The 22117-nt window shown below is 38.5% G+C and overlaps 1 protein-coding gene across 2 annotated transcripts in view; it reads left to right on the top strand.

The window, feature by feature from the left end:
* LOC134223671 (paired mesoderm homeobox protein 2B-like) overlaps positions 1-22117 on the top strand; it is a 172251-nt gene that overhangs the window by 116805 nt on the left and 33329 nt on the right. The gene's annotated exons all lie outside the window — the stretch shown is intronic.

Genomic DNA, 22117 nt, shown 5'->3' with positions numbered 1-22117 from the left:
ATGATGAGGAAGCGCAGCTAGAAATGGACAACACATTTTTGGTACTTGCATTAGGAATGACTGGACTGTGCTGTACAGGGAAGTAGATTGCATTTTTGTGCATATTTAGTAGCTCTAGTGAATAGACAGTTATGAATAAACGATGAGTTTATATAATAATGAGTTGATAGGCTTAGACGCAACTTTAATTTGAAATTCAAAATTAATTTCCTGTATCTTTAAGCTTTATTGTGATCGCATTGAACTTGGAATTAGTTTGTAAATCTGAATCGCCTCGCCAAGTCTAATCATTATCGCTATGTTACCATCACAGTTAATGATTTTGTTTACAAATCTCAATAAATAGACGAATAGACAACCCAACAGAAAATTACTTTTCACGCATGCTGCAACGCAGTAATATTTATTTACAAAATTATTTTTGATACACAGTCTTTCTTACATGCTAAGTGGCCAGCCGCAATGGCCCTTTATCTTTGGAACAGTATTTATTAATTTTTCTATTCAAATTTATTTCTATTTCTATTCAAATTTATTACTTTAGACCTGAAGAGCTTCGATCTACTTGAAAACTTCTTTCATACTTAAACTAAAATGTTACAACCAACCCCTGCACCAAATAGTGCTCGTGTTCTACGCAACGCATTTTAAACTAAACTTTTATCTTTTCCAAGCCAAAGCGACATTCCAGCGTGTTCTTATCCATGCTGGTGGTGGGAAATCAGATTTCCGATTAATCAACGAATACAACAGCTAGAAAATGCAAATGAATTGCCATTTAAAAAAAGTTAAAATAGTGCGTAAATTACATCCCATCCATTTCCACATCCACCTCGAGATTGGATTGCCCTGGATTGATTTGGAAAATGCTCATGTTGTTATTTCGGTAACTTCTATTTTGTCTCAATCCTTCAAGTGACTTCATTTGAGATATCACTTCTAAAGCTTTTTAATTCCTTACCAAAGTTATTCCAATACTGCAAACAAGTGAGTTTCTTGTTGCTACTTTATTGGGAGGTGTATTTAAGTGTTTTATTAGCTACTAGTCGACCCGGCAGACGTTGTCCTGCATAGTAGGCGAAAATGCGCGTTGTACACTGCCCAAGCGAAATTTTCATACGATTCTTAATTTTAGTTTATCACGATTTAACCAACTTTACTAATGATTTCCGACTGAGGAAATATCATATAAACCCGTCGGAAGCTATAACGAATGTTTCTGCTGAAGAAATGAAAAAAATCCATCCAGCCGTTTTCGAGTTATGCGGATACGAACACAGACCATTTCATTTTTATATATAAGATTTCTGAAACAAATTTAAGACTTTTCATTTATTACGTTTTATTTTGCATAATAATTTTCAGGTGATAGCAATACTTTCGCACTATCAACAAGTATTTATTTACTTTGCTCGATAGGAAGACGGTTTGACAGTTCAATGGGTAGATTTGGCTTCACTCTATGCACAAGTCTGTATCTCTACTCCTCCGCTTATTTTTAATTGCAACAAAAAATGAGCGCCAGATAGTCGCCTAAGAAAAACATACTGCCAGAAAATAAGCTACTTTGATATTTTTGAAAATTTGGTCGCCATGTGGTGGATTGTGGCGATGAATGCTTTGATAGCACGTGCTTTTTGTACTGCGGAGAATTTTTTCACATCTATGAGAGCCTTGGAAAAGGTCGTCCAGCAAGGCTACTTTGATCGCAGGTTACTGGAACACTCCTGATGATGTTTGGACGTCAACCTTTCTTACTTGATCGTAACCTGCCATTACGAACCGTCTCGTCTACTATTATGACTGGATTTCCATCCTGAAGCGGGCAAACATCGTTGAACCACTTTGTGCGATGTGCTTTGGTTGGGAGGTAGCCTTGGAACCACCGCATCTAAAACTGGTTCAGTAGTTAGTGTAAATGCTTCCAGTTCACTCTCAAGTGGACTTCCTTGGTAATGAGAATTCGTGATAAAGTGCTCGCACCACTCGAACTCATCAGCAGGAAGTTGTAAGGTGTGATGGCTTCTTCTGTCGAATCCTCCAGCGGTACAAATGTCAATGGTTGAGAATTGACAATCATTTCGACTTCTGCTAGAAAGGTCATCAGTTCTTCGTCGTTTAAATGCTGCTGCTGGTTTAATGATTAGAATTATCATATTCGAGACGAGCCAGCCTATGCACACTGGGGATTTTCAAAAGCAAAGGGCTCGAAATTCAATTACTCCAGCTGACGCTGCAAAATTTCCAGAAAGTAGATGTTTCCTGAAGGGAAAAAGTGCGATAAATCGATTGCGCGGGGTTTCGTGCTGGTTTAAAGTGCCCATTTTGCCCGAATTCCCCTAAAAATCACAATATTTCTACTATGCCTCGAACTGACGCTGATACTTTTTCAATAATTATGTGATGTGATGTGATGTGTGATAAATCGATTGCGAGGGGTTTCGTGCTGGTCAGACCACTTTGAAGTGCCCATTTTGCCCAAATTCCCTTGAAATCACAATATTTCAACTATGCCTCGAACTGACGCTGATATTTTTTCAATAATTATAAGTTTCCTGAAGGGAAAAAGTGTGATAAATCGAATGCGAGAGGTTTCGTGCTCGTCAGACAACTTTGAAGTGCCCATTTCGCCCTAATTCCCTTGAAATCACAATATTTCTGCTACGCCTCAAACTGACGCTGATATTCTTTAAATAATTATAAGTTTCATGAAGGAAAAAAGAGTGATAAATCAATTGCGAGGGGTTCCGTGCTGGTCAGATCACTTTGAAGTGCCCATTTTTCCCAAATTCCCCTAAAAATCACAATATTTTCACTGTGCCTCGAACTGACGCTGATATTTTTTCAATAATTATAAGTTTCTTGAAGGCAAAAAGTGTGATAAATCGAATGCGAGGTGTTTCGTGCTGGTCAGACCACTTAAAAGTGCCCATTTTGCCCTAATTCCCCTGAAATCACAATATTTCTGCTACGCCTTGAACTGACGCTGATATTTTTTCAATAATTATAAGTTTCATGAAAGGAAAAAGTTTGATAAGGGGTTTCGTGCTGGTCAGATCACTTTAAAGTGACCATTTTGCCCAAATTCCCCCTAAAAAACACAACATTTCTACTATTTCTCGAACTGACGCTGATATTTTTTCAATAATTATAAGTTTCCTGAAGGTAAAAAGTATGATAAATCGAATGCGAGGGGTTTCGTGCTGGTCAGACCACTTTAAAGTGTCCATTTTGCACAATTTTCTTAAAAATCACAATATTTTCCCTTTACCTTGAAGTGACGCTGATATTTTCTCAACAAAAATGTTACGAAATATTGCGGAAAAGACAATAAAATTCAATGAAGAACATTCTTCAGGAGGTAGAAACATATTGTTAAAACATACTTTGTCTTGTGCGATTCTTTCTTCAAAGGATGCATTTTCCCGGCATATGGAAAAGGAAGATATGAATCCCTTTTATTCAAATGCTTCTAAAGTAATTTTTTTTAACTTGAATCAATGTTAATCAATTTGATTCCTTCTTTCAACTGATGTATTTTCATGGTTTATGACAAGGGAAGATAATAATAAGAAGATATAAGATATATTTGATTCCTTCTTTTAATTCGTGTAGTCGCTTTGCTTAAGGCAAGTCAAGCATTTGCCCAGCAGAAGGCAAGAGGGAATATGGTTTATGCCATTCTCGTGCAACAAAGTTGTACCGAAAGGCTATCATTTCACTCCAATATCGAACTTTTTATAGAAAGCTCAGAGAACAGAGACCCATAATGTTATATACCAATCGACTCAGCTCGACGAACTGAGTAAGTGTCTGTTTGTCCGTGTGTATGTGTGTGTGTGCGTGTAAATACACATACTAATTCTAAACCGATTCTCTTACATCAAGTTACAGAGAATAAAGCGTAGTTGATCAATATTGAATTTCATAACGATTGCGCATTCCGAAAAATCTAAATATTAAAATAGTTATGAAACATAGTAATTAAGTTATAGCATGCCATAAAATGCCTTGAAGTATCAATTCATACAAGCTACTTGATTTAGTACACGACTTTACTGCCGTCATACGCACATTTGTCACATGTTTGCTTGGATTTCCTATATACATGGGACAGTTATGCGTATAACGGCAGTTTAGTATGTACAACAATTGAAACGCAAGCTTTGATTGCATGCAAGTTACGACGCATAACACCAGAACGTTTCTGCAGCTTTCTGATATAATAAAAAATCTCGCATAAAACGCGCACGCTAATAATACTTTACTTAGTGATTTTAAAATTAATGTCACAAATAATTCAGCATTTCAACGAATTTTCCGATAATGCATTTGATTGTTTGATTGGGTTGTTTAATAATGCACGAGAAAAACAAGTCACTGCTAGGCGGATCAATCTGGATTTTTTTTTTCTTTGAATTCAGTCATTTGCTCGGTTTAAGGCAAGGGGATATATGATCCCTTCTTTGAGGGATGCATTAACCTGGCGGAAGGCAAGAAAGAATATGATTCTTATTTTAAATTCACATTTCCTCGGTTTAAGGCAAGAGAAGATATGATCTCTTTTTCCGAAGAATGCATTTTCACGGCTGACGGTAAGGTAGGATATGAAACATGCATTTCCCCTCTCTGTCATTCCTTACTTTTAAGCATTTATCAGTCTTGTCTTAGAAGAGAACACATGTCTCGAATGAAAACTCAGGGTTCCATACATCAGCGTCAGTTTGATGCACAAATGAAATATTGTTATTTCAGAGGAATTGGGGTAAAATGGGCATGATAAAGTGGACTGACCAGCACGAAATCCCGCGCAATCTATTTATAGTACTTTTTCTTTAGGGAAACTTATAATTACAGAACAAATATCAGCGTCAGATCGAGGCGTAGCAGAAATATTGTGATTTCAGGGTAATTGGGGAAAATGGGTACTTCAAAGTGATCTAACCAGCACGAAACTCCTCGCAATCGATTTATCACATTTTATCGCTTCAGGAAGCTTATAATTATTGAAAAAATATCAGATTTTCAGGGGAATTTGGGCAAAATGGGCACTTTAAAGTGATCTGACCAGCACGAAACCCCTCACAATCGATTTATCACACGTTTCCCCTTCAGGAAACTTATAATTATTAAAGAAATATCAGCGTCAGTTCGAGGCATAGTAGAAATGTTCTGATTTTTTTTTTTGCAAATTTTGGCAAAATGGGCATTTCAAAGTGGTCTGACCAGCACGAAACCCCTCGCAATTGATTTATCACACGTTTTCCCTTCAGGAAACTTATAATCATTGAAAAAATATCAGCGTCAGCTCGAGGCATAGTAGAAATAATGTGATTCCAAGGGAATTGGGGCAAAATGGGCACTATAAAGTGGTCTGACCAGCACGAAACCCCTCGCAATCGATTAATCACACTTTTTCCCTTCAGGAAACTTATAATTATTGAAAAAATATCAGCGTCAGTTCGAGGCATAGTAAAAATATTGTGATTTGTAGGGGAATCTGGGCAAAATGGGCACTTCAAAGTGGTCTGACCAGCACGAAACCCCTCGCAATCGATTTATCACACTTTTTCCCTACAAGAAACTTATAATTATTGAAAAAATATCAGCGTCAGTTCGAGGCATAGTAGAAATGTTGTGATTTAAAGGGAATTTGGGCAAAATGGGCACTTCAAAGTGGTCTGACCAGAACGAAACCCCTCGCAATTGATTTATCACACTTTTTCCCTTCATGAAACTTATAATTATTGAAAAACTATCAGCGTCAGTTCGAGGCATAGTAGAAATGTTGTGATTTTTAGGGGAATTTGGGCAAAATGGGCACTTTAAAGTGGTCTGACCAGCACCAAACCCCTCGCAATCGATTTATCACACTTTTTCCCTTCAGGAAACTAATAATTATTGAAAAAATATCAGTGTCAGTTCGAGGCATAGCAGAAATATTGTGATTTCAAGGGAATTTGGGCAAAATGGGCATTTCAAAGTGGTCTGACCAGCACGAAACCCCTCGCAATCGATTTATCACACTTTTTCCCTTCATGAAACTTATAATTATTGAAAAACTATCAGCGTCAGTTCGAGGCATAGTAGAAATGTTGTGATTTTTAGGGGAATTTGGGCAAAATGGGCACTTTAAAGTGGTCTGACCAGCACCAAACCCCTCGCAATCGATTTATCACACTTTTTCCCTTCAGGAAACTAATAATTATTGAAAAAATATCAGTGTCAGTTCGAGGCATAGCAGAAATATTGTGATTTCAAGGGAATTTGGGCAAAATGGGCATTTCAAAGTGGTCTGACCAGCACGAAACCCCTCGCAATCGATTTATCACACTTTTTCGCTTCAAGAAACTTATAATTATTGAAAAAATATCAGCGTCAGTTCAAGGCATAGTAGAAATATTGTGATTTTTAGGGGAATTTGGGCAAAATGGGCACTTTAAAGTGGTCTGACCAGCACGAAACCCCCCTGCAATCGATTTATCGCACTTTTTCCCTTCAGGAAACATCTACTCTCTGGAAATTTTGCAGCGTCAGCTGGAGTAATTGAATTTCGAGCCTTTTGCTTTTGAAAATCCCCAGTGTGCTATGGCTGAAAGTCTTGCTAATAAAGACAAAAAACTCGCATATTAGAATGCATCCACTCAAGTGAGGAGCGGAGGGTGGATTGAATTTCAGTGTTGCGAACGTGCTGGCTGGTTAATGGATTTTATTTCTTCGGCAATCTCGTGAGCTCGGAAATTAGTACCGTTGTCGCTGAATATTTGTTGTGATGTCCGAGATATAAAACAGCGAATCGCCATTTTACATGATTCTACTGACAATGTATGTACTACCTCCACATGTACGGCTTGTACGGTTAAACATGTAAATAGTGCCACCCACCGTTTTTCGTTACATCGACGGCACGTTTTAATCAATGGCCCGAAGCAATCCAGGACTGTGACTGTAAACGGGCGAACTATGGCGTTATGGGTCAAACACAATTGGTACGTTTGCGTGCGTTTTGACAGTTTTTCCATGGGAAAACTGTCAAAACGCACGCAAACGTATCAATTGTGTTTGGCCCATTACCCAAGGATGCGGCAGAACAGCTATCTTTGGCACGGATGGCTTCGCTCTGTTGACTTTGCACCATATACACTGCTTCACGACCTTCTTAACCACGAACCTTTGGCACAACTCGTTCACGACATTATCAACGTTAGCGTGTCCGAAACGTTGTAGGTATTTGTGAATCAGCAAATTGGTCGCCACCGCGTGTTTCCGCGGGACTATCACCGAATTTTGAGAATCCATAGAATCATACGCCGAAACTTCGTTCATCCGACTACGCATTCGCAGCACTCCTCTTTCATTTAAAAACGGTGACAGATTTCTAATGGGACTGCCTTATTTGAGGGTCTTACAATCGTTTTTGTGAGGTCCGACGTTCTTACGCAGAATGTAAATCACTTTGTAATATTCTGCGTAAGTGTTTAATATCACTTGCTTCATTTTCTGCGTAATTTTTACAATATATACTGCAACTCTGCATTCAGTTGCTACTCGGTGCGGAGTTCGGCAACGATGAACGAAGTGGTGCAGATAGCTAAGGCTCTTCACTATCCACCCAACGAGGAAACTTTGTAACTTTGTAACTGTAACTAATTAAGCACCCTTTCACAGGAGCCTCTCAAATCATCTTTAAACTATAATCTACCACTTTGTCATAAAGTTGATAAGAGTGCTTATTTATTCCTTGAGTGTCAATTTTTTTTGTTCTGGTTTGATTGATTTTGAGCACGGCATACAAAAACAAGGCACTATCGACACGTACGTAAACATCAATTTTCATTATAAACAATTGATGTCACTGCTATCGCTGCTCGAGACAAAGCAAGCCAACGCTCAACAATTTAGTTTGGACTTCTTTTGCACTCGTTCATAATGCGATAGCAATCACGTCACTTTTAAAATGTCATTTTCTGTACGAGCCTACCTTTTTTCTGTATACCGTGATCTTGAGTATAAAAATTGGCCTACTATGATATAAAACAGGGATATCTGAGTACTGCAAAGACCTTTTGCTTACCGTCATAAGATAGCGAGCAAAGTGTCTATTTCTATCTCAGACAACCAAATGGATGCATCGTGGGTACTTTGATCAATTTCGCATGAAAATTGTTCATGAAAAGATGTTGCGGCAGTGGGTATGACTTCCTTGCTTATACAGCCAAAGCTTGCACAAAGTTCCCTAAATTTATTAAATTTATTTGCTTATCTGCAATTTACAATACCCATACTCCTTAACTCAACAAACTCAACAACAAAGAGATCAGCATATTGAATTTTAAATCGCCTAATCTGCTGTGTTTTCGCCATCAACAACCCACGGGTTATTTACGCTATAATAGTGGACACTTTTTATCATTTTCCACTATTTGCACTACGGATAACAACTATTCAGTTATCAACGGACATTTGAAAACTAAAAAACGAACGGGTACTAGTGTTAATAAATTAAGAAATATTAAAATCTTGGTAGATTTATGCTAAAAACGATCAACCGAACAAGAAATTTAATCTTTTGCTTTTTTCTAATCACGTGTCAAATAACTGCGGTGTTTATGTGTGCATGGAGCCAATGATTTGTTGAGTTGAGGCATATTTCAGCTCTTTGTCTATAGGCTGAGAGGCACTTATGCAAATATATTCACCCCAAACGTTGTACATTCGGCGAGGATTCACCTCAAAATCAAAATTACTTAATTATTTTAGCAGATATATGCAAAGAACAATGAGTACTCGATTAATTAATTATTTTCCTACATAAATCCATATTTGTGCCTCAATTCTGAAACTAGCAGGCGTTGATGAAAGGTCCTTTCTCATCCAGGACATGGAATTGAAACTTGGTGAGAGAATTCCATTATATATATTTACCAAATTACATTGAAACTATATGATTATATCCCATACAAAAAAAAACACCAGGGCACCCGATTGAAGCGATTTGGATAGGAAGAGTGGAATCGCCAACTTCCTATTGTTAACATCTCGTGGATAAAGGGCGGGCTCTTCTCCCCATCTATTGGGTCAATCTGGGAAACGAGGGCTACATTATAATATTGTATGTACGAACTTTCTTCTGGAAGGAGATTCTCTATTCATCCCGTGGATTCGCATAAGCGTCTTTGCTTATGGAACCACCCCACCCATTTTTGGCCCTTCATACAGGAGTCTGATGAAATACAAACAATAGCATAATTATGATCAAATCGTTTGTCAGATATGGCCAGTGCTATCGGCAGGTGCCTTGCTACAATAGATGGTAGTATCATCATCATCATCATCATCACATAAATCCATATTTGTGCCTTTTTCGTATACAAAGTATACGTAAAGGTTATATGTTCGCTCCAAAAAAGAACTTTTTATAGGAGGCCCGGAGACCCATAGTGATATATACCGATCGACTCAGCTCGACGAATTGAGGTGATGTATCTGTGTGTGTGTATGCATGTGCGCAAAATTTTGTCACTCATTTTTCAGACACTTATCCCTAATCGATTTTCCCGCAAGTTGCATTCGACGCAGAATCCTGTCCCATTGTTTCCTATTTAAAATTGGCCATATCGGACTTTAAGCTCAGAAGTTATGGCCAAAAAACTATTTGTATAATTCACGAGAAAGGCTTCATCCCCGCTAGGTGGATTTATCTGGGTTTTTGAATGAGTGTTTGTGATATTTCTGGTGTTGCACTAACACAACCACACTTTTTCGAAGGAAGGAAAGAGACAGACGACAGACAATTATGGATCATTTCTGAGTACCTGTCAAGAATTTTGAAAGCCTTATCGAAAATTATGGGTTTCATGTACGTATTTTGCGTCCCCAAGACATACAAGTTTCCCCAAACACACGCGAGGCGATTATATGGCTTGGTGAGAGCGATTCTGTCGCCGGTGCACCGGCCATACCACCGCGGTGGTATGGAAGCGTAAAGGCTCCCCCAGACCGAAGCGATTACATCGCTGCGACGGCGACAACTAGTCGCCGCGATTCTATCGTTCGGTCGCTGCCGGCAATGTTCTATTTACGCTTCCATACCAACGGTGACAGAATCGCTGTCGCCAAGCGATAGAATCGCGTCGCGACTGTCGCATCGCGTGTGTTTGGGGGAACCTTAAATCGAACATTGCCAGCAGCGTCGCAACGATAGAATCGCCGCGACTAGTTGTCGCCGTCGCGGCGATGAAATCTCTTTGGTCTGGGGGACTCTTAAACTGATTCATATACATATACAGTGTCATTAAGTAACGCCTACGCCCCTGAGTCAGGGGTGGCATTGTGCATCTCGATTCGAACGTAATTCTATCGAGTCGAACATGTTTGGCATTACGGCTTTCGATTCGATCTCGAAAACGACTCATCGTTCGAGTATGCTCGAGGAGGTACAAGAATAACGAGATGTTTTGGCATTATGGAGACTCGATAGCACACTGAAAAACGACTCAAGTCGAATGAAAATCACTCGTCACCTTTATAGCTTTCGAATGTTGTTCGAGAGTCATTTCTTGCTGAAAGTTTTTCATTATATTTGTTATTATTTCTCTACGAAAAGAGTATAAATGTTTCATTATTGTATCTTGAAGGAAATTATGTCAGTAGTATACCTACTTTTAAAGTTTCCAGACAATATGCAGTCTCTAATTATCCCGAAATCCTCGTAAAAACGACTTTAACTTAAATCGTTTTTTTTTTGCAGTTTTCACGTATTTCTTGACAATTTCGATAAACCGCGTGAAAAATCTATGGGGAAAATCTGCGTAAAAACGTATATTTTTCCAAAATCTACGTAAAAATAGTTGAGTTAAATAAAAAAAAACGCGCAAGAAATGACCCAAGTGCATCTAACTAAAACACATGGAAACATCAAAGTAATTTATTATCGAATCCTTTTTTAGCTTTAAATTATTTAGCTCAAAATTGTATATGTGGCATAAACTCGAATAAATATAATAAATGCTGAAGCATTTGATGAGTTTGATTGCTGCATGCGGTCGCGTGTACTCAGACGACTAATGACGGTGGAAGACCGACACTTGATTACAATTACAGCAATCAAACTAAACAAATGCTTTAGAAAAGCCATGCACAGCCAAGACATTTAACAAAAACAAATGATTTTCGTACGGCCGAGTTGCTTATAATTTATTATCTTATATATAAAAATGAAATGGTCTGTGTTCGTATCCGCATAACTCGAAAACGGCTGGATGGATTTTTTTCATTTCTTCAGCAGAAACATTCGTTATAGTTTCCGACGGGTTTATATGATATTTCCTAATGCAAAAATTACGATTAAAGTTGAGCAAATCGTGAAAAACTAAAGTTGTGATTCCTATGCGAACTTTGCATGGGCAGTTCGGAACGCACATTCTCGCCTACTATGCAGGACAACGTCTGCCGGGTCAACTAGTAACTTATAATTTGTGTCGTAGCTACATCTCAATTTATAAAACATGTCGTATCGACATAATGTTTTAATCGGTTCAACTGCTCAATAAATAATATTTCTTTTATAGTCATTGAGCACGATTTGCTTGTTTATAAATTAACTGCCAATTCGTGCCATGAAGGATGCCTTTCCAACAGGCAACATGCTATACGCAGATGAAATTACTCTTATTCTCTTTGTTTACTCACATTCGCAATGCGCTGAAGGTTGTCTCTCCAGCGGGCGGCATGATAAACACGGAGACAGCTATCTCTTATTCTCTCTGTTTACATTTCGTTTGACAGAACATACTCGATTGAGCTAGTACAGCACCATTCGAAATCTTGTACTGCGACTGAATGAAGTCGAACGAAATACATAATGCCGCAATTTTTTCGAAACGAATGCAAAAACGTACGAATCGAGTGATTCGATTCGAGATGCGCAATGTCACCCCAGCTTGGACAGATCGTTTTTAGTGCATATAGCGAACCGAATGTTTCAGACGAAGGACCACCACACAGTGGTGATGAAGCCTACGGTGGTTTTCATGTCAACTCCAATATGGCTTGAATGGTGGTTACCTGAAGCTCGACAGTACACGTTGTGACGATTGCCACACCCCAACCTCTGGAGTTCGATCGATCAGAAGTCGGAAATCCGGTATGAAGACTTTAACTTGAAGTGCGTTCTCAACAGAACAAGCATTCAATTTCAGAAACTTTAGACTTCCATCAGGGCCCACACTCGGCTAGGAAGTCCATGAAGCGACTTTGACGTGTTTTTTCTTCATGCAATTATTTCACAGTCGTTGAAATAAGCTCAGTGAGAGCTCTGTGATTTCTTTCGAGTAGCTGCTTCCCAAGTTTCCCCAGCTTAAGGTGGTTATACAACAAAGCCACAAATCGGCCATCTTAGATACCACGTGTTTTTTCTAGTGATTTTTCAAGAGCACGAATTGAGAAAACCTCAATGCCCATGGGTATGAAACATCCGTAGATCGTTTGCTTACTCATGCTTAACAATCGACTTTAATTTCAGCATTGTGCGACAATTATTACGTTAGATTTGAACTTTTGACAATAGGAGTAGAAAATCGTGTGGTGAATTTGAAATTCACCACATGGCTTGATTGTATAATCACCTTAAACATTGGAGAAGGTACATTCAAAGTTAATTGCCTATATGCCGGGTATTAAGCCACCCGGAGTGGAAATTAATTACATACTATGTCTGAAACTTGATTATGCATATGTACAACATGTGATAGATTTAGTTCGGAAAAGGTATTGGAGGGTAACCGCCCCTTATGTGGGGTTTGATCCCACGACCCCAGTTCGCATGACAGGTGCTATCCCTACTCGAGTGGCGATCTCTCTTCGCTTGTGTGGTCGGGTTGGGATCTGACGACTAAACTGGCACAACCTCACACAACCCTACTTCATTGAGCGCCGTTGCTGATGAAGCAAGTGTGTAGGAGCCGGACAATATTAAATACTCATCCTACTTGGTTGACATTGTGTACAAAAAGTTCTGAAAATGTATTGCGAGAGATCGGCTGATACCTGGTGCTGGGAATTTGGTTTCATCAGTACCCGCTAAGCTGCGGTGGACGACGGAGGTCCTTCGTAGCTTAGTAGGGAAAGCACCTGTCATGCGAACTGGGGTCGTGGGATCAGAGCCCACCGAAGGGGCGGTTACCATCCAATACCTTTTCCGAACTAAATCTATCACATGTTGTACATATGCATAATCAAGTTTCAGACATAGCATTGGAGAAGGTTAATCGAGCACCATCAAGTCTAAGACGACATCTGCGAACCATTGCTTAACGGAGTTAGCCGATAAACTTAAAGGGAGCTTAAAGATGAATCGGTGAAAGCAGCAGAAGATCTGGGACCCGATATTGAAGCGGATTTTTACATTAGTTGGCACACATGTTAGCAAGAGGAAGCGACAAGATTAGTCTGTATTTCTTTTCTTCGCGATGAGTTGAATATATGTTCAGAGAGATCGAAAAGGAAACAGTCCCCCTGTTTGTTGCAGATAAAATTGATTGCAATATTGTCTTTGTGCTCTGCAAATAGAAGCAAGGACATTATCGTTAGTATTTGTTGCTTGTGTTTTTGTATTTCTCAGCGGCGGGCACAACCCTTGAGCAGTAGTAGTAGTATAAGTTTTTTTTTAAGAAATCTGGTTCTCTTAAACTATTTTATGTAATACCATAGATATTATTATGTTGGTAATACCTTCATATACCATTAATTCAGAGCTCAATTTCGATCAATTTGACAAAGCCTTTCTTCAAATGTGCACCGTAAAATTGAAACTCTCACAACACAAGTGATAGTTTTCTATTCACACCATTCGAATCGTCGAATTCTAATCCACCAACTAAACTCAACAACAACTGCCTGTTCCACCAAATCCTCTTAACTTGCCCACACACACGTGAATAAGTGTGCTGCACTGCATTCGGTAGCAGGTGTACGGATCGTTACGAAGAGCACGCGTTCATGCACGTGTTCTTGTCTGCATGTGGATGCACTTCTGGCAGGACAACTTGGTGTCAACCAAACGCATCCGAAAATTGATAGCTTGTCCGTCGCACAATTGATAGTTTTGCCTAGATTTGCGAGCTGACTGGACGGTCATCCCCCAGCGAGTTTCTGCCACGACCTGTAGGGAAATGGCTTGTACGACCAGCAGGTGTGGCATTGACGGGACTAGATGAAATTCAATTAGACGAATCCCCTCCGGGATTGATGTGCTATACGAGTTGCCAATGATACCTCAATGATTATCTCGTTAGGTGTTCTTGTAGATTTGTGAAAACATTCCACTAAACACGTTAGACATAATTTAAAATGCTTCCAAACATAATTATGCATAATGTCCTGCACCCACAGTACACAAACAGTATAAATGTGTGCAAAATTCAACCGCAATTAAATTCAGATTTGTTTTTAATAATTCACACCCCAGCAACTCTCTGCAAAGTTTTCAATCATGCGTGACGCGCCTCGTCCGCAATTCCGCCGCATGCAATCGTAAATAATTATTATGCAACCAGACATGATTGACTTACCCGCATTTCGATCGATTTGCACCCACTTCGTCATCTTTCCGTCGAACAAAAAACCACAATCACACAAAAACAAATGCAACTAGTGAGACTAGTGATAGACCGCCACATTTCGTCGACCTGGTGCCCAACGATATCTGTTCATAAAATAACAAATGGGCACATTTCGGCAGTCAGTGACGATAGCCGAAAAATTCAAACTTACCAAAAAAAACAGACTGTTGAATTGTTTTCCCAAAATTCCAATTTCATTTCGCAAATGGAAATCTATTGGATCAGGTGCCAAAGCTTCGGTGAGGTGCAGTGAAAATTTTAATATCAATAATCGATTCGCATCAGCGAATCATAACTCATCCACGCGCGTACGGGAAGTGAAAACATCAACATCGTGTTCCAACCATCCGACACCCTCCCCCCTGCTTTTTTGCTCGTGGTACCCATCTCCCCGATCAGGCGCATCAAGCAAGGATGCTTCGATTCATAAAAGTGACTCTCAATTTTATGTTCGATCATTATTTTAAAATCGATTTGAACAACCAAATTTGGCCAGCAAAGTAGGGGATGTTGGATAAATTGATCAACCGTTCGTTGGAATTACACTTCGTCCATAGTGGCAAAGTGCATTAATTGAAAAATTGATAATTGGAAAGTATTTCGGTGTCTGATGCACTACAATACAATTTATTTTAAGCCGCCTAATCATTGATATGTGGAGAAAATCATTATTATAGCTTTGTTTAGAACAATTAATCAAGTAGTGTAATTGAAAAGAATAGTACATATTCATTCGTTTTTTGACAGGTGAATATTCGTTAATGACGTTGTGAATGATTTTTAGTTAACGATATTTCACGGATATCCCACGTCTATGGTCAGGACTAGGATTTGGCCACTAACTTGAGAACCATTATCCTAGCACGGGCAGTTTGTATATTTTATCTGTGCACTTGCAGAATGCGATGCTTCGACCTCTTGATTGTTGACAAATAATAATGCGTAGGTATTGATTAATGGCCTCTGCATTTTCCGGAAGTTGCTTCCCCAACTGTGGGACGCTTCGATGGACTCCGAATTGGTAGTCCAACTGATGGAAGGCAACTTTGAACTGACTGATATAATGTGACATAATTAAATTGCGAACTCCAATTCAATTTTCAGACTGATTTTCGTCGTCACATTTGCGAGGGAAGTGTTGCAAACGCTTCCGACATATATAAATATTATTCAACAGACTTCCGATACCGTCTTGTTTCAAGTTAAACGTGCAGAAAAAATATTGATGAACAAATCTCACCCTCTGGTAATATTTTCACGCACCATATGTGGTGTCAGATGTCAAACGAAAACACTAAAACCGAATCCTTTCACCCTCCCAGCTGTCAGCACCTTGCAGGCATCGATTAATCGTCCGTAAATCTTCTTGTAAACATGACCGGCAATGAATAAAAAACATGCATCTAATGATCTTTCGCACTATAGTACCGCTCGTCCAGCGGAACAAAGTGTCAGATGATTTTTTTATCTTCTCCACGGAAAGGCACCACCCTCCCATTTGACGAGCTCATCACTTTATATCCTGATACCGCCTGGTGCCTGGTGGTGTAAAGTTAATTGAATAAACATCGGAAACTATCAGCCAAGCCAACCGGGAAAGTGATTTCCCTTCGTCGTTTCCTAAAATCCTTAACGACTCGATAGGAACCTGTTCATTCCCCTTGGCTTGCTGGCAGAGCTCCCGTACATGGGCTAAAAACGAGGGGTGGCTGTGTATTATTCGGCGATTAACGGCCAAGTACCGTTGAACCATTACAGCTCTCTATTCAATTCAATTTACACCCGGGCAACAGCAACTCAATCAATATTATAAAACGGGGGAAGCGCGTACGTACAGGGCAGGGTGAATTCCTCTCATATGTTGTTTATTGTTGAGCTTTAGCGTTTGTTCGCTGTTGGGCCATTTTACCAAGCGAGGCTAATCAGAGGGGATCGGTGGTTATGTGTAACTCAGTTTCAGTAAGCCCAATTTCGTCACTATCGCTTTTGGACAAAAAATGTGTTGTTGGAGTAGGTTTGAAGTACAGACCCCATACGATTTTGGCAACAAAACCATTCGTTGTTGTCAAAAATGTTGTTTCAGTTTGTATATAAACTGCGTAAATTGTATAATCCTTGTAAAAAACCCAGATAATTCCACCTAGTGGTGTTGGTGCCTTTCTCGTACAAAAAAAATACTAAAAAATATAAGTGAGTGTTTTTTTAGCGTGTTTTGCTAATAGAAGATAGTATTTTGGCCAGAACTTCTGATCCCATAGTCCAATCTGGCCAATTTTCAATTACAAACAATGGGACAGGATTTCCCATCGAATGAAACTTGTTGTTGTTAATTCGGCCAATGCTAAGATCTAAAAAGTGTGTCTACAAAATTCTGTACACATACACACATACATACATTCACACAAACAGACTTTACCTCAATTCGTCGAGCTGAGTCGATTGATATATAATACTATGGGGAGTGATCATATAGCCTTTACGTATACTTAGTAGACTTCAAAACCGACGTAAAAACCCAGATTAACCCACCTTGCGGTGATGGTGCCTTTCTCGACCTTCGTAAAATGTGTGTGCTTGAAAATAGATGAGCTAGGGGTAAAATAGAAAAATTTCTTTGTCCGTTCTATGAAAATCGGATTATTTCAAGCAAAGATATTGTAGGTCCAGTTGAAAACCGAAAATGGTAGTTTGTCCCATTCCCGGATGTCGCAACTGCATCGCGAATAGTGCGCATGGTGGTGCACGACTATGGCACAGATTCGCACTACTCGCGATGCAATTACAACATCCGGAAATGTGAGAAAATGCGATTGTCGCGAGACCTCAGTTCGATTTTCAACTTGATCTACAATATGCTAATAAGTATTTCGACAATTTTTTTCCTTTTCCAATCTTTTTGACGTACATATACCTGTTTTATTTTACCCAGTTATATAGTTTAAAGATATCACTCTTGGATGTTTGTTAAACTGTTCCGACTACACAAAAAGAAAACGAAAAAGTCATTCAAAAAACAAGCGAGCGGAGGGAAATATTTGTTATGATATAAATCTCATGACGTTCCTTCTGCCAAACTCCCGTATGAAGAGGGAGGGAAGTATATCAGTGTGGAAGCATCCGATAGTTCGTTTTCGTAGTAAAATCATAGCCTTTCGGTACAACTTTGTTGCACAAGAAAGGTAATAAATATTTTGGCCATAATTTCTAAGGTAATAGTCCAATCTGGACTATTTTCAATAGAAAATAATGGAACAGGATTCCACGTCCAATCAATTTGTTGCGAGTAAATGGATTGAGGGTATGTGCAAGTGAGCTAGACTATTTTACACGCTTTCTTATAACACAAAGCACTTTGGCCATAATTTCTGAGCCCATAGTCCAATCTGCCAAATTTTCAATAGGAAACAATAAGCCATGATTCCGCATCGAATGTAACTTGTTGCAAGTAAATCGGTTGAAGGTAAATACCAAAAAAGTGAGCTAAACTTTTTGCACTTTTGGTGCGCGTACACACACACAGACATCATCTCAGTTCGTAGAGCTGGGTCGATTAATATATAACACTATGGGTCTCCAGGCCTTCTGTAAAAAGTTTGGTTTTGGAGCGAACATATAGCCTTTTCGTATAGTTTGTATACGAGTAAGGCACAAATGGTGTTTCGGCTATAACTTTCGATCCCATAGTTCAATCTGGCCAATATTCCCAAGCAGCACACTTGTCGTAAACGAGTTGCTGTCACTTATGTACGACCAAATCCAGTCATATATGAATTGTTGCAACTAAATTGGTCTAAATTGTGCTACTCGGGTTCAATAGGACACATTGGGACAGGATTATACGTCGAATGCAACTTATTGCGGCCAAATCAGTTGAAGATAAATACGCGATTTTTTCGTAAAAGTTTGCATTTCAGCCATAACTTCTGATCCCATAGTCCGATCTGGCCAATTTTCAATAAGAAACAATGAGACAGGATTCACACACTCCCTGTCCCATATATCCAACATCCCCGAGATTTCTCATAAAAGTGCAGATGACTCGTCGGCTTCTATCAAATTCTATTAATTGACCTGCATTCGGACACGGCCGGCGCTGGTATTGCTTATTTTTGGGTCACCACACATTGAAGATGATGTTAGTTCCAAACTTCTTCTGTTGGTTCTCTGTGTAATTACAGAGAACCTGGCAATAACGGAGTAGCAACCGGTGGCGATCAATCACGCTAATGCTTAATGTAATTATTTGATCGATTGTCAATTAAGTTGTTGTATTTGAGACAAAATCTTCGGATATGCCATTTATATCAATCCAATGTGGTTCACAAACTGACACAAACGTGAAAAAAGGAGCAGAGATTTTTTCTTTCCCCCGACATTGTGATAAAACGTTTCGTTCTAGTACAATTTCCATTGAGGACCATGTGTAAAACCGAAAAGTCGAAATGCGTCATCAGCACCGAAGTCCTTACAATTCACATTGGGCCACGGAGCGGAGCTAGCCCGACAAAATACCTTGGAGCTTAGGGGATGCGTAATTTTGAGTTGGTGTCTTCGGAAGAGTGTCGTGTTTTGAAAAAATATAAAGCCCAGAGTCGAGCATTAGTTCAAAATTTCGCCGCATAGGTGGCGCTGCAATACAAACTTTTTTGTTTTACGGTTTAGAGCTTTGGTGTCTTCGGCAAAGTTGTAGAACGTGGAAAAATAATTGTAGTTGCCGAAGACACCTAAGCTGTATTCCTTCTATTTGCAGAGATATAGTAAAAATTGTAGAGTTTCATCTTTTTTTTCGATTTTTTGGGACTATTTACGAAAAATGTAAAAGATAACCTATTAATACCTAGTAGTCTGTCACAGTTGATAGTGCTCATGGTTTATGCAAGAGTTTTTGATATTTCATCAAGTTGAAAGAGAAATATTAACCTGAATATTAAAACATATCATGTTTTTTTGATATCAAATATATTAAATAGCTTTAAAGTTTGGTACAAAAGTAACATTAGTGGGTCAAAGCAAACATATCATGGTTAACCAAGAAAACGAGTTTGCAGTCAGTTTGCTTCAGTTGCCTTCTATTATTTTTCCCAGACTACAACTTTTATTGGACAACGTGACATATGAAGGAAAAAATAATAAAAAATGACTAATCTACAAACAATTATGAAAATGCTTCTATTTGCACACTTCAATAGTTGTTGCACTGATTCTGGGAAGAAATCTCTGGCCATTTGAGGAAACTGGTTTCTCGACAATTGTTCGTATGGTGATACTGGATACTGATAAACTAATAAATGTATGATATGTATAAACTGATTAAAATAACTTACCTTGAGCCATATCGATTATCGGATAATTATTACCATAATTAATGAAGATGAAATGTTTTGATTTTGAAATCTCACCTGCATAACCCTCGATAAATATGTATACTAATATCAACAGCATACGCTTTGCCTACTACGATTCTCAATCGATATGTTGTGGCAAATATTTGCAGAACACGTTATCGTGCATCGATTATCAATATTAACTATAATTGGGTTGTTTAGTGGTATATATGTTTTTACATATTCTGAATCTGCATAAAAAACTGAGCCTAACCACATTTTTCAGAATTTTTTGAGCCCCGGAACTATTTTTAATTTGCATTTTAAATTTATATGGGATTAAAAAAAAATCTTATGCTGCATGGGCCAACTGTCATTCTATGAATGTTATTGTCATTTTATCGATTGAAATGGCTTATTGTTTGCTGTATAAAAATGTAAATAAAAGGTTTACAAATAAAATAGAAATTTGCTCGAGATTAGCTAAGCATGCTTTTTATGTTAGACTATAAAAAATCTCATATTTTTCTTTGCTAAACAACCCAATTGAACATCCTAGTAGTAGGACTGAATTTATCGTAAACAAATATATATGACTAAAAATGTCAATCATGTTATGCGTTTAGATTGCATTAACTCATTGAAATCGATCTTTATCCGATGATTTGTACACTGACAAAAATCCAATCATATCCATTATGTGTCGCACACATAAATTTTGACCATAGCATTTCATACATAACGGCTATATGAATTTGCATAGCATATATGTATAAACACACATAACCCTTATTAACTAATAACCTTTATGTGGATTTTCCAATAGCGGGTGGTTATTAACGCACACATAAAATTTATTTGGAAATTTCTTTAGATTTTTTCCAATAAAAATGTGTAGATTTTTATTAGTGTACTGTAGGGTGGCTCAAATTAGTATGGGAAAAACTTTGTTCAATTTTTTGATGGGCCGCCCTCTTATTCGGTTCTATTTGATGCTCTGATGCTCTGGACAAAATTTCAGTCAAATCGGTCAACGTTTGGGCGGTGCTAAACTTGTTGGAAGTTTATATGGAAAAATGTATGCAGAAACATCCAAAAATAGTAAATTGCAGCTGAACTACACAACGTACGATGAAGAACTATGATACTCATTCAGATCTTGGAGAATTTAATACAGAATGCTATGCATCGTAAATTGTGCCGTCGATCGTAAATTGTGCCGTCCTACTGCAAATCACTGTTTTTGGATGTTTCTGCATACATTTTTCCATATAAACTTCCAACGAGTTTAGCACTGCCAAAACGTTGACAGATTTGGCTGAAATTTTGTCCAGAGCATCAGGGCATCAAATAGAAGCGAATAAGAGGGCGGCCCATCAAAAATTTGAAAAAGTGTTTTTTGAGCCACCCTAGTGTACTGTGTGTTTTGTTACTCGATAAAAATATGGACTACTCTGATCGGTTCCTTTATCTTAATATGATAGTTTAATGTTTCGAATTCAATAACTTCCCTAACTCTATGATACTTTTATACCAAGTTACAGTAAAAACAACTCAAGCATGGACCATAACCATAATCAGTTGTGTAAATCAGTTAGTTCTGCCGCGTGTGATTAGCTTTTTTTTGCAATTTTGGGTAAAATAGTGCGAGAAATATAAAAATCAATGAAATTTTACAATTTTAACTATATCTCAGCAATTTGAAGACATAGAGCTTAGGTGTCTTCGGCGACTACAGTTATTTTTTTACGTTCTACAACTTTGCCGAAGACACCAAAGCTCAAAAACGTAAAACAAAAAAGTTTGTATTGCAGCACCGCCTATGCGGCGAAAATTTGAACTAATGCTCGACACTGAGCTTCAAATTTTTTAAAACACGACACTCTTCCGAAGACACCAGCTCAAAATTACGCATCCCCTAAGCTCCAAGGTATTTTGTCGGGCTAGCTCCGCCCCGTGGCCCAGTGTGCAATTGATACAATTGAATTCGGCATTTGAAGAAAGGAATCTGACTTGCAGAATAATCCCCCCTTAAGGTATAATCCATCAATTTCGTAACGCTTACAACGTGTCTTTCTCGAACACGAAGTGTACCGAAAAGCTATATGGTCGAAGAGCCAAACCGCAATAAGCAACTTTTTAACTGACTTATAATATTCTGTACGTCCAAAG

Source organism: Armigeres subalbatus, chromosome 3, assembly GCF_024139115.2.
Source record: "Armigeres subalbatus isolate Guangzhou_Male chromosome 3, GZ_Asu_2, whole genome shotgun sequence".
NCBI lineage: Eukaryota > Metazoa > Arthropoda > Insecta > Diptera > Culicidae > Armigeres > Armigeres subalbatus.
Note: the sequence above shows the minus strand (reverse complement) of the source record. Positions and strands in the feature narration are given on the sequence as shown.